Raw genomic sequence first — 12,584 nt, forward strand, 5'->3', positions numbered from 1 at the left:
CTGTATGCAGAAAACTATAAGACCCTGATAAAAGAACTTAAACATGATACAAACAGATGGAGAGATATACCATGTTCTTGGATTGGAAGAAACAACATTGTGAAAACGACTATACTACCCAAAGCAGTCTACACATTCAACACCATCCCTATAAAACCACCAGTGGCATTTTTCACAGAACTAGAAAAAAATTTTCACAATTTGTATGGAAACACAAAAGACCCTGAATAGCCAAAGCAATCTTGAGAAAGAAAAACGGAGCTGGAGTAAGCAAGCTCCCGGACTTCAGACTACACTACAAAGGTACAGTAATCAAGACAGTATGGTACTGGCACAAAAACAGAAATACAGATCAATGGAACAGGATAGAAAGCCCAGAGATGAACCCACGCACATATGGTCACCTTATTTTTGATAAAGGAGGCAAGAATATACAATGGAGAAAAGACAGCCTCTTCAGTAAGTGGTGCTGGGAAAACTGGACAGCTACACGTAAAAGAATGAAATTAGAACACTCCCTAACACCATACACAAAAATAAACTCAAAACGGATTAAAGACCTAAATGTAAGGCCAGACACTATAAAACTCTCAGAGTAAAACATAGGCAGAACACCCTATGATATAACTTACAGCAAGATCCTTTTTGACCCACCTCCTAGAGAAATAGAAATAAAAACAAATAAATAGGACCTAATGAAACTTAAAAGCTTTTGCACAGCAAAGGAAACCATAAACAAGACCAAAAGACAACCCTCAGAATGGGAGAAAATATTTGCAAATGAAGCAACTGACAAAGGATTAATATCCAAAAGTTACAAGCAGCTCATGCAGCTCAATATCAAAAAAACAAACAACCCAATCCAAAAATGGGCAGAAAACCTAAATAGACATTTCTCCAAAGAAGATATACAGATGGCCAACAAACACATGAAAGGATGTTCAACATCACTAATCATTAGAGAAATGCAAGTCAAAAGTACAATGAGGTATCACCTCACACCAGTTGGAATGGCCATCATCAAAACATCTACAAACAATAAATGCTGGAGAGAGTGTGGAGAAAAGAGAACCCTCTTGCACTGTTGGTGGGAATGTAAATTGATACAGCCACTATGGAGAACAGTATGGAGGTTCCTTAAAAAACTAAAAATAGAACTACCATGTGACCCAGCAATCCCACTACTGGGCATATACCCTGAGAAAAAAACCATAATTCAAAAAGAGTCATGTACCACAATGTTCACTGCAGCTCTATTTACAATAGCCAGGACATGGAAGCAACCAAAGTGTCCATCGATAGATGAATGGATAAAGAAGGTGTGGCACATATATACAATGGAATATTATTCAGCCATAAAAAGAAATGAAATTGAGTTATTTGTAGTGAGGTGGATGGATCTAGAATCTGTCATACAGAGTGAAGTAAGTCAGAAAGAGAAAAACAAATACCATATGTTAACACATATATATGGAATCTAAAAAAAAAAAAATTGTTCTGAAGAACCTGGGGGCCGGACAGGAATAAAGACGCAGATGTAGAAAATGGACTTGAGGATACTGGGAGGGGGAAAGATAAGCTGGGATGAAGTGAGAGAGTGGCATGGACATATATACACTACCAAATGTGAAACAGGTAGTGGGAAGCAGGTGCATAACACAGGGAGATCAGCTCGGTGCTTTGTGACCACCTAGAGGGGTGGGATAGGGAGGGTGGGAGTGAGATGCAAGAGGGAGGAGATATGGGGATATATGTATATGTATAGCTGATTCACTTTGTTATAAAGCAGAAACTCACACACCATTGTAATGCAATTATACTCCAATAAAGACGTTTGAAAAAAAGTCTACAAACAATAAATGCTGGATAGGGTGCGGAGAAAGGGAATCCTCCTGTACTGTTGGTGGGAATGTAAACTGGTACAACCATTATGGAGAACAGTATGGAGGCTCCCTAGAAAACTAAAAATAGAACTACTGTATGAACCAGCAATCGCACTCCTGGGCATATACCCAGAGAAAACCATAATTCAAAAAGATACATACACCCCAATGTTCATTGCAGTACTGTTTACAATAGCCAAGACATAGAAGCAACCTAAGTGTCCATCGACAGATGAATGGATAAAGAAGAAGTGGTACATATATACAATGGAATATTACTCAGCCATAAAAAAGAATGAAATAATGCCATTTGCAACAACATGGAGATTATCATATTAAGTGAAGTAAGTCAGAGAAAGACAAACATCATATGATATTACGTCTATGTGGAATCTAAAAGAATGATACAAACTTATTTACAAAACAGAAACTGGTTCGCAGACTTAGAAAACCAGCTTATGGTTACCAAAACGGAAATGTGCAGGGTGGATGAATTAGGAGTTGGAATTAACATATACACACTGCTATATATAAAATAGATAATCAACAAGGACCTACTGTATAGCACAGGGAACTCTACTCAATACTCTGTAATAACTTATGTGGAAAAAGAATCTGAAAAAGAATGTATATATATATAACTGAATCACTTTGCTGTACACCTGAAACTAACACAACATTGTAAATCAAGTATACTCCAACATAAAATAATTTTTTAATTAAAATAAAGATACTAATCAGAAAATATATTTCACGGATAAACTGAAGAAACAGAGCGGGGCAAGTGAACGGGCCATGACAAAGGATGCCATTTTAGTCAAGGAGTTCAGCAACGACTTAAGGGAATTAGCATTTGAACAAAGGCCCGAACCTGGCAGGACAGACTGGAGTAGGCTAGATGGTTCAGCGCAGGTGAGGCCATCCGAGGTGCTGAGCAGGGAAAGAACAGGGTCAGATCCAACAACCACGTGGAATGCTGACTGCAGGGGACATGAACAGAAGCAGGAGGACCATACGAAGGCCAGGTGGTCTTAGCATCTTTAAGGAGTTTGGGGGTTGGGGCAGCGGGAACCCACCATCACAAAAATCACTCTGACCTGTGACCTCATGGATGAACCTCAGAAACATTATGCTAAGTGAAAGAAGCCAGACATAGACGACCACGTCCTGCATGGTTCCATTTATAGGACGTGTCCAGACTAGGCAAAACTATAAAGACGGGAAAACATAGGTAAGAGGTTGCCTCTAGTTGGGCGTGGAAATGGGGCGTAACTAATTGGGCATGAAGGATCTTATTGGGGTGATGAAAATGTTCTAAAACTGGATTACAGTAATGGTTGCACAACCCAGTAAACTTACAAAGATGTCATTGAATTGCACACTTGAAATGGATGAATTTCATGGTATGTGCATAGTGCTTGAATGAAGGTGTCAAAATAGACTGTGATAATGAAATAAAAAGGAACAAATGAGCACTATCAGGAATATCCACCTGGAGGACTGCAAGCTCCCGTAGGAAAGGCAGGTGATGGGGAGCAATTGAGATTAAAGCTTGTTCATCAGGTTTGGCCGAGGAGGATGAGGACTATTTTGATCAGGGTCCTTATGTCAGAGTTCACACCCCAAGGCAGAGATGTCCCTCTCCCCTCTACTGAGTCTGGTTCTGTAGATCAGACTGCTGATACCATGTCTTGCGAATCATGCCCTGAATCCACTTCTCTCAGGAACTCAGGGCTTCCTGCAGACTCATTTCTGCAGCAGCTGAAGGCACACAGGAGACACAAAGGCAAGCAGGCTCTGTTTAATGCTGGGTGAACGCCTGAGAAAGCTATCATTTTCTCTACTGTTGAAGAGAAAGTGTCTTGGTGGCCATTTGTGGGAGTTATTAATGCCAACCAACCCTACGAATTGTAAACAAACCACCTACGTGGTCATATGTGATTTAGAAAGTGATTTACATTGAGTTGGCAATGAAAATATATTACTGTTCTCTGGTTCCGAAGTATTAAAGGTTTTGATAAGTATCAAAGGCAAGAGCTTACAGTCACGTTGAAGAGGGAGTCAAACTGAGGTTAACCTGAAAACAAGATCAGCGTCAAAACATAACCCAAAATTCTAGGGGAAATGATTGAAGTTCACACAAGTAACACGATGTTACCTCTCCCAGGACATTCAGGTGCTAGGCCCGCAAATGGTCTTTTCCAGAGTGCTGGGTTTACCCTCAACCTCAATCCCCAAAAGTCGCACATACCTGATAACTCCAGAGACACCAGGAACTCCCCAGCTCTGCCGCCGCTCTGGTTTTGCCTCAGTGTAAAATCCCGTCTAACTCCTCCGAGAGAGACCTGTTAAATGGGAATGTCTTGGGGGAGGGAAGGTGAGTGGGAGGGGCTTCATCAGTTGTTAACACCTGAACTTCTGAGTTGATTTTGCTATTTCCTAGTGAACAGCAAGGCCGTGCCTGCATGTGGGTGGAAGTGGGTTTCAGGTTTACTTGGCAAGGGAGAGAACGGTCAGAATACGGTGGTAGGTTCTGGGAAGGGACGATTCCAGAAGGGAAATTAGGGAACAGATATTGCAGAGTTTGCCTACCTCTCACTCTTGCTCCTGGGTCTCAGCCTAGGAGTGCTGCTACCCGGCCTCACCTGTCATGGAGTTTATCCCCGCCCCAATCCCACGAGGTGTAGAGGCCCAGCTGAGAGCAATGATCAAGGAGGTAAAAATACAATTGATCCTTAAACAAAACAGGTTTGAAGTGCATGGGTCCACTTGTACCCAGATATTTTTTCAATAAATACTACAGTACTACAACAATCTGTTGAATCCACAGGTGTGGCACCTTGGAAACCAAGGAACAATGTATCTGGCAGGGCAACGATAAGTTATACGTGGATTTTCAACTGGGCGGATTGTCGATGTCCTTCACCCCAACGTTGTTCAAGGGTCAACTGTACAGAGGTTTTGCAGCCTGAACCAGTCCAAACTGGTGAAGGAAAATAATTAGACACACAGGAACCAGAATTAATTCACATAGATACTGGCCACCTTATATACAGTCTCAGCACCAGTGCCTTTTATCCCAGAAGCTGTATAACTTTGAGAAAAAGTATATTTTACTAACATTTTAAAATTATTGCAAAAATAAATGTTGCCTGTAATTTTTTTTCTATTTGTAATTTAGATGCACAGAAAAATTGCTAAAATGGTACAGGGAGAACCCATATGCCCTTCCTCCAGATTTCCCTAATGTTACCATCTTCCATAATCAGTACAGTTATCAAAACCTGGAAACAATCACTATTATAGTACTATTAACCAACCTACACACCCTACTTAAATTTTGTCAGCGTTTCCACTAAATGTCTTTTTTTCCACCCCAGTCTCACATTGTATTTAGTTGTCATGTCCCCTTAGTCTCCTTCAGCCTGAAAAAGTGCCTCAGTTTTTCCTTGCCTTTCAATGACCTTGACACCTTGGAAAAGGACTGGCCAGTTATTTGTAGAATGTCCCTCATTTTTAGTTTGTCTGATCTTTTCTCATAGAGTGAAGTTATGCATTTTGGGCAAGAATGCCCCAGATATGATGCTGTAACTTCTCAGCGCATGAGATCGGGGGTACGTGGTGTGGATATGTCTTATTCCTGGTGACATTAATTTGGATGGCTTGGTTAAGGTAGTGTCTGCCTGGTTTCTCCATTGTAAAGCTAACCACTTCTCCATCTTGAAGATTACCTTATAATTTAATGATAGTTATATTTTACCTAAATTAAAATACATATTTAAATGCCACCTTTCAGAAAAGTATTTGAGACAAATTATAATAAAAGATATATCCAAATAAGATTCTTGTGTGTCCTGTCTCAAAAAATAGCTCTTTTCTGTTTCCTAAACCTGGAAGAGGTCTTGATATTTCCTTCATAAATCCAGTCATCTGCAGGTTCTACCAATTCCATCTTCTAAATATGCCTCAGCTGTGTCCACTTCTCTCCATTCTCACCATGTTTCCTAATTTGTCTCCCTGACTCCAAGTCTTGATCCTCTCAAATTCTATCTACTCACTAACTCCAGAGTGAGCTTTCAAAAGCAAATAAGATCAGGTCACCTCCTGCTTTGAACCTTTAGTGGCTTCCCACTGCCCTAAAGCAGAGATGATCTGGGTAGCAAACCCTGGAATGGGTCCTCTGGATGAACTGCAGATAATATGATCCCCTGGGTAGCTGAACAAGTTAATCTCCTAGCTGAAAATCAGAATCCACTGGGGAGCTTGTTAAAAATACAAACCCACAGGCTCCTACCCACAGAGATTCTGACTCAGAGGAGGAACCTGGGATCTGCACTGTAACAGGCTTCCCAGGTGATCCAGATAGGGGGTCAGCTGAGGACCAAAATGATATTCGTTCTTAGGGGGAGCTACAAGAAAAATTTTCTCTAATTTCTAAATTTCTGTAATGCTGTTGCAATCCTGCTGTAATTATTAAATGCACCTAAATTTATTTTAAATTACTCTAAATTAAAAAATCTGCCAAATAAGAAGTTCTGGCATAGTCTAACTTCTGTCAAATTTGCACATATTACAAGGATGTTGTAATTCTTACTTTAAAAGGTAATCATTTTATTTCCTAAGACTCATTAAATTTAACTCCCTAGCGGTATAGATATAACCCTTCTGAGATCATGATATGAAGTCTTATTGTCCTATTTTAAAGATCCCAACCACTGCTGGTGTCCAGCAAAGGCATTTACCAAGCCTTGGTCCCCATATTTTAAAACTCTGGCTGGGCAGTGTGCCTGGCTGTGGCACCCTAGGTGCCAACTATGTGTCATGTTGGCACCTGAGGTTTGAAAGACAAATACAGTCAGTTCCAGTTCTAAATAATGTCTTTTTAGTCATTCCAAATATTTTCTAATTTAAATAAAAATTGAGCAATTTCAAAAACCCAAGCAAGTCATTATTTATGTCAAGTTTACTATACTTTTAAACAGATCGAGACATTCCAAAACCCTATGTCAGACTTATGTAAGCCCCAGCATCATTCCCAACAGTAATCCCTAGCCTCATTTTTAAGCAAAATACATATTATACCAATGGGACAAAGTCAGATTAAATATATAATGTGAGCACATATTTTATCTCATAACAAAATAAGAGGAGTGGCCTTTAGTTGGACTGTTTTTATAGTCTACGTGTACCTCCCTCCACTTCTGGAAGGGTTTTGCAGTTGAACTTCCGGGGGAAATGCTGGCAGAGAGAGAGGAGACAGGAAGCCAAGAGGTGGTCTGTATCGGCCTGTGATGGGCTGTAACCACCCAGTTCCCTAAGTTGAGTCAGAACCACACAGAATGTGCCTCCTTCCAGGCAGAGTGCTAATTCCTTCACCAACTCTTCCTTTGTTAGTTTTTTCTTGTGACAAAAGTATACATCTTTTTTTTTTTCAGTACGCGGGCCTCTCACTGTTGTGGCCTCCCCCTTTGCGGAGCACAGGCTCCGGACACGCAGGCTCAGAGGCCATGGCTCATGGCCCAGCCGCTCCGCGGCATGTGGGGTCTTCCTGGACCGGGGCACGAACCCGCGTCACCTGCATCGGCAGGCGGACTCTCAACCACTGCGCCACCAGGGAAGCCCTCCCCTTCCTCTTTTACTTGTGCCTCCTACCCTATGTCACACATTGACTTCTCTCCACCCCTGCCTTTTCTTATGATCTAGTCCACAAGATGGCTCTTGGTAGGTGCTAAAGAAATTCACCACAAAGATTGCCTTTCAAAACAAATGTTATTCTGCAGGCCCAGAAGTCCTGCTCTAGATGTCAAAGGCTGGATATTGAATCTTTCTCTTTGTATCCCCGCTGTGCACTCCTAACCCTCCCTCAAGGCAAACCAGATATTTCTGGTCAGAAAATGCAAATCTGCACTTTAATTTTTTCAGAGAACATACACTTTCCTCAGAAAGCCACACCTCTCCCTGTGACAGTTTCTCTCTCCATTTCACATTTCCTTTCTCCTGATTAAACAGGGCTGAAAAGCCTCCCTAAGAAGACTAGCTTAAACTGGGAACTTGGGGAAAACACAGAGGGAAAAGGGTGAGTCGAGGGTAAAGAAAGCCATGTGGCTTTTTGTTTTACCACATCAACCCCTGCTCTTTGGTCATGTGTACACCCCAAGACAACTGGATCAAAGCATATAGACTCCTTTCCTTTAAATACTATTTCAAATGATGATGCATCCCTTGCTGTAAGAACTTCAGAACAGATTTTCAAACCTCTGACAGCTGCAGGAAGGTCTTTTGCTACCCTAACAATTCATCACCACCCCTAAAAGATTCTGCACATTCTCAATCACGGTTCTAGGAAATATTTTGTGAAACGCCCTATACAGATACTTTATTCAACTCCTTCTAGGCACAAGGCTGCAGGCAATGTAGAGATGAGTAAGTCAGGGGCGCATGCCAGGAATTTATAGTCTAGTGAGGGAGCAGAGAGGGGAGATGAGCAGCTACATTAACTAGCTGTGAAACAATGGAAAACAAAATGCCATGTAAGTGCTAATAGTGGATCCTAAAGGACACTCCTCACATGTGACCTCATCTAAGTGACACTGAGTCATGTGCTGGAAAAAGCCCTTAAAGTCTTACAGCCAATGCAGAAGTGGCCTCCATGCAACTGAGTTCTCCTTATGACCACTAATAAAACCACCTCGAACCAAACCATCATGGTTCAAGTCCATTGGCTCCTGATCAAGTGGAGGAGGCTAAAGTGCTAGGAGGGCCCTCGGACTAAATGGCCCTTCTCTATGTCAAGCTCTGTTAGAAGCTGGATGGTGGACAGGGGCCAGGAAGAGACAACAATGGCTAGCATTGGAATCTGCTGACGTTCTCTGTGTTATTCTGCGTTGCTGACTGAGAGAGGACATGTGCTTTGGAAACCAGATAAGCGGCAGGTAAGGTTACTGTTGTGCCGTGAAACTTGAGACCACACTCTTTCTCCCCAGAGCTCATCCAGATGGAAGGCAGAGAGGGGTCCACAGAAAGCAGTGACCAAAAGACAAGCACAATGGAACAAGGAGAGCTGGCAAGAGTTAGTTGTAAAAGTAAATAAGGAGAATATTAAGCACCAAAGGCCACTGACATTCGTAAATATTAGATCCAGCAATTGTTGTTGTATTTGACAAGCTTGGGGTAAATTCTTTCAAGAAGGAGATGAGGGAGTCAAGAACTAGAAAAGGCACCTTCAGAGGGAAGCTAATAAATAAAATGAGAGAAATCAAGCAAAAGATAGAATAAGCAACCCTAATATCATTGGGAAAATTTTTCTGAGTCCTTGGAAATGAAAATAGATCCACTTAAACAAATACCTAAGGGTCTCTTGTTTCACATCATGTGCCGGGAGCTGGCAATGCCCTATCACAGTGACCAGGGCACAATTCCGGGCCTGGAATGTGGCCAATGTACTTTACTCCACTGAACCATAATCTGACAGTGAGGAGTACCATGCTTAGGAAACTGTTGTTCAGCCCAAAGTCTAGAAAAGGCATACCAAGAGGGTTAGCCAGCCCTGTCCAGGGAAGAGGATGCTGATTCTGGGTGTTTTATGTCTCCATGCAAAAGAATACTTTGGTGTTCTGGTTTGCCATTCGGATCCAATAACCCAGAGAATGTAAAGCAAGAGTCAACAAAGCAAAATAAAAGACCATGAAAGAAAGTGGAGAAATGGAACTTCATTGAAGATGTATGCATGGGAGCTGGGCCAGTGAAAATTCTTGCCACAGACTTTAAATAGAAAGAACATGAAAAATAAAATCTGTGGCATAAAACTGAAGTAGAAAGGATAGCATCTAAATGGTGACTTTGGACATTAACTGAAGGAAGCAGAACAAAACAAACTAAGCAATTTCTTAGCGTCAAATTTCTGTGTGTTAGTTATATGTGGCTCACCAGAACAAGGTATGGAGATTTGATGGATGGAAAATCATCGCCAGCTCAATGAAATTAGGACAGAGACTCAGAAATCATTTCTTTACTCTACCATCAGAGGAAGTGGGGAATTGTTTACACATGATTTCTTCTCGGTTTAATAAATTTGTTTAAGGCAGATGACAAGATCTGGTTGTCAAGGGTCAAACTTCCATCCCCCACCGGCCCCCACAAGACACAAAGTGATGGAGCTGGAGAGATACCGTGGAAGGGGAGAAAGATATGTACAACCCAGAAAGGCATGCCCTTGAAAAGGTCATGGTAAGTGGAGCGAAGTGGAGTTTCATAAAGGCCAGGGAGCTGAGGACAAATAATAAACTCTTATCCCATGGGACAGAGAATAGATTGAGAAAACTGAGAGGTACATGAGACAATCCTCAGGCAGTGCATGTCGCCTATTTAGACCTCAGATTCACATCTATAAAATAGGGAAGTTAGATTAGAAAATCTCTGAGATCAGGTTCAGCTTGAAAATGTCATTACTAAATGATATTTAAGAATCAGCAGAAAGCAGAAAAATTAGGCCAAAGCTGAGTTATCCCATGAAATGCCTTCTATAACAAACTGCATTAAACCAATAAAGAAACCCCTTCTCCAAGGTAGAGTTTGATTGAGCAAACAATGGAGCTCAAACTCCATTTGAGTTTGATCTTTGCACAAAGCCTTTTTGAAGCTGGCTCTATGGGATCGTGAGGAAGAGGCTATAGTGCTCGAAAAAGTTGATGGAAGGGAAAGAAAGTAAAAAAGAAACAAAATAATTTGAGACCTTACATTTAACGTGAGTTCCTTCATACTTAACATCTTTTAAATGTTCATTGGTTTTAGGGGTGGAAGAAGAAATGCAAAGTTGTCTCATAAATTTAAAAAAAGAGTTGTGAGCACAATTTTAAAGCAATTCACAAATATACAGCAGTTACTATTTTCATTATTATATAACTAGTTCAGTGGGAATACAGGCCCTTTGAAACCCCAGCGCACCTAGCACTTCTTTGGGGACGTTGAATACATGCTACAAAAGCAGCAGTTTACAGCTAAAATCACAGATGGGCTCTTAAAATAATTATGTGACAAAATAATAATCTTCAGAGAATGATGGTAAAATTTAGGAGGGCCAAACAGCTCCAAATGCAAAGGAGCAAGTTGAAGGTACCAGAAGAGCTTAAATTTTTAGTGTCTTTTAGGTCATCTTTATGACCATTAGCGTAAGTGTATGAATGGTTTTATCGAAGCTCTTAGAAATCCCTCATGCTTTCATCAAGATTACAGAGCAAGAGAAGATGCCTTTCAAAAGTGAAATAAATGGTAATAATGCGATTATCAAACGACCTACATATTAAATAGCTCTAACACTTGTTTCTTGAGAACACGTGCCAACTTTCTGGGATTTAGAGGACTTATTTATCTTCCTGATGTTTCCACCCTCCTTCCTGTCATCTTTGCCAAAAATCATCAATAAGAATAAGACAGGAGTTTTCCTGCATTAAGAAGGAGTGTGCATGGCTGTACTCTACCTGCTGTCACGATTACAGGCAGATGCACCAAGCCAAGGAAGAGCCTAAATGTTTAATGAGCAGGAAAGTCATTCGTCAGTTGTAATGCAGACCCACTAGACGGTTTGAAAAGATCATCTCTGTTTGTTTTAAACTGGGAATAGATTGCTGAATATTTAATGAGTGCCATGGTATTCAGCTCTGAGAGGGGACAAGCAAGGGTCAGGCTATGACTGCCTGCTGCTCCCTGCAATTTCAGCTCCCCTAGGGTTTATTAAAGGTGGGAAATAGCCGGGTCAAACCAAGACCTTTTTCAGCAGCACCCTTTGTAGCACTGTATACGTGGAAAGAAAAATGGGAGGTCACAGTCCTGTCCTGGTGAAGCAAGGTTAAGTATTAGAAACAATCCTTCAGGAACACTGAGGAGTAGGCCTAGCATTTCTTTCCCTTATTTCACAAAGGTGAGAAGGAAGAATAGAGTTAGGAAAGAGAAGCAATCAACAATACTTGTTGGGGAATTCCCTGGCGGTCCAGCGGTTAGGACTCGGTGCTTTCACTGCCTTGGCCTGGGTTCAATCCCTGGTTGGGGAAGTAAGAACCCACAAGCCTCACAGCGCGCCCCCCCCAAAAAAAAATCCTTGTTGTCTAATGCAACACTGTAAGTCAACTGCACTTCAATAAAAAAATAAAAGAAAAAGAAAATTTTCCTAGTGACAGGCTTTAAAGAAATCCTTATTGTGATTATGCTGGGAAAGAGATCTTACATCCAGCTGATTTGGCATTAAGTACCCTTTACTATCTGAACAATCCTAGTCCAAGAAAAGAGTACTTTTGTGAACAATTTGCTCATAGTCAGATTCAATCTTAACTGATTTAGAATCTGTTGCAATGATATGGGTGAGAATTGATAGTAGATTGGACAAAGATGGTAGCAGAAGAAGTGGAACCAAGAGGCATTTGCTGATTGGATATTGCTTTTTTTTAAAAAAAAAGCGTCAGGGCTTCCCTGGTGGCGCAGTGGTTGAGAGTCCGCCTGCCGATGCAGGGGACACGGGTTCGTGCCCCGATCCCGGAAGATCCCACATGCCGCGGAGCGGCTGGGCCCGCGAGCCATGGCCGCGGAGCCTGTGTGTCCAGAGCCTGTGCTCCGCAACGGGAGAGGCCACAGCAGTGAGAGGCCCGCGTACAGCAAAAAAAAAATAAAAATAAAATAAAAATAAAAAAAAAGCGTCAAGGATGACTCTAA

General features: G+C 41.5%; 1 protein-coding gene across 1 annotated transcript in view; it reads right to left on the reverse strand.

Annotated features, from left to right (window-relative positions):
• Positions 1-4,163: 4,163 nt before the first annotated feature.
• LOC309810953 (uncharacterized protein) overlaps positions 4,164-12,584 on the reverse strand; it is a 116,423-nt gene continuing 108,002 nt past the window's right edge. The window contains exon 6 of the mRNA XM_082633329.1: positions 4,164-4,228. The gene's annotated coding sequence lies outside the window, so the exon portion shown is untranslated. The remainder of the gene's footprint in view (positions 4,229-12,584) is intronic.

Source organism: Mesoplodon mirus (genome assembly GCF_964341445.2).
Source record: "Mesoplodon mirus genome assembly, chromosome: 10".
Classification (NCBI taxonomy): Eukaryota; Metazoa; Chordata; class Mammalia; order Artiodactyla; family Ziphiidae; genus Mesoplodon; species Mesoplodon mirus.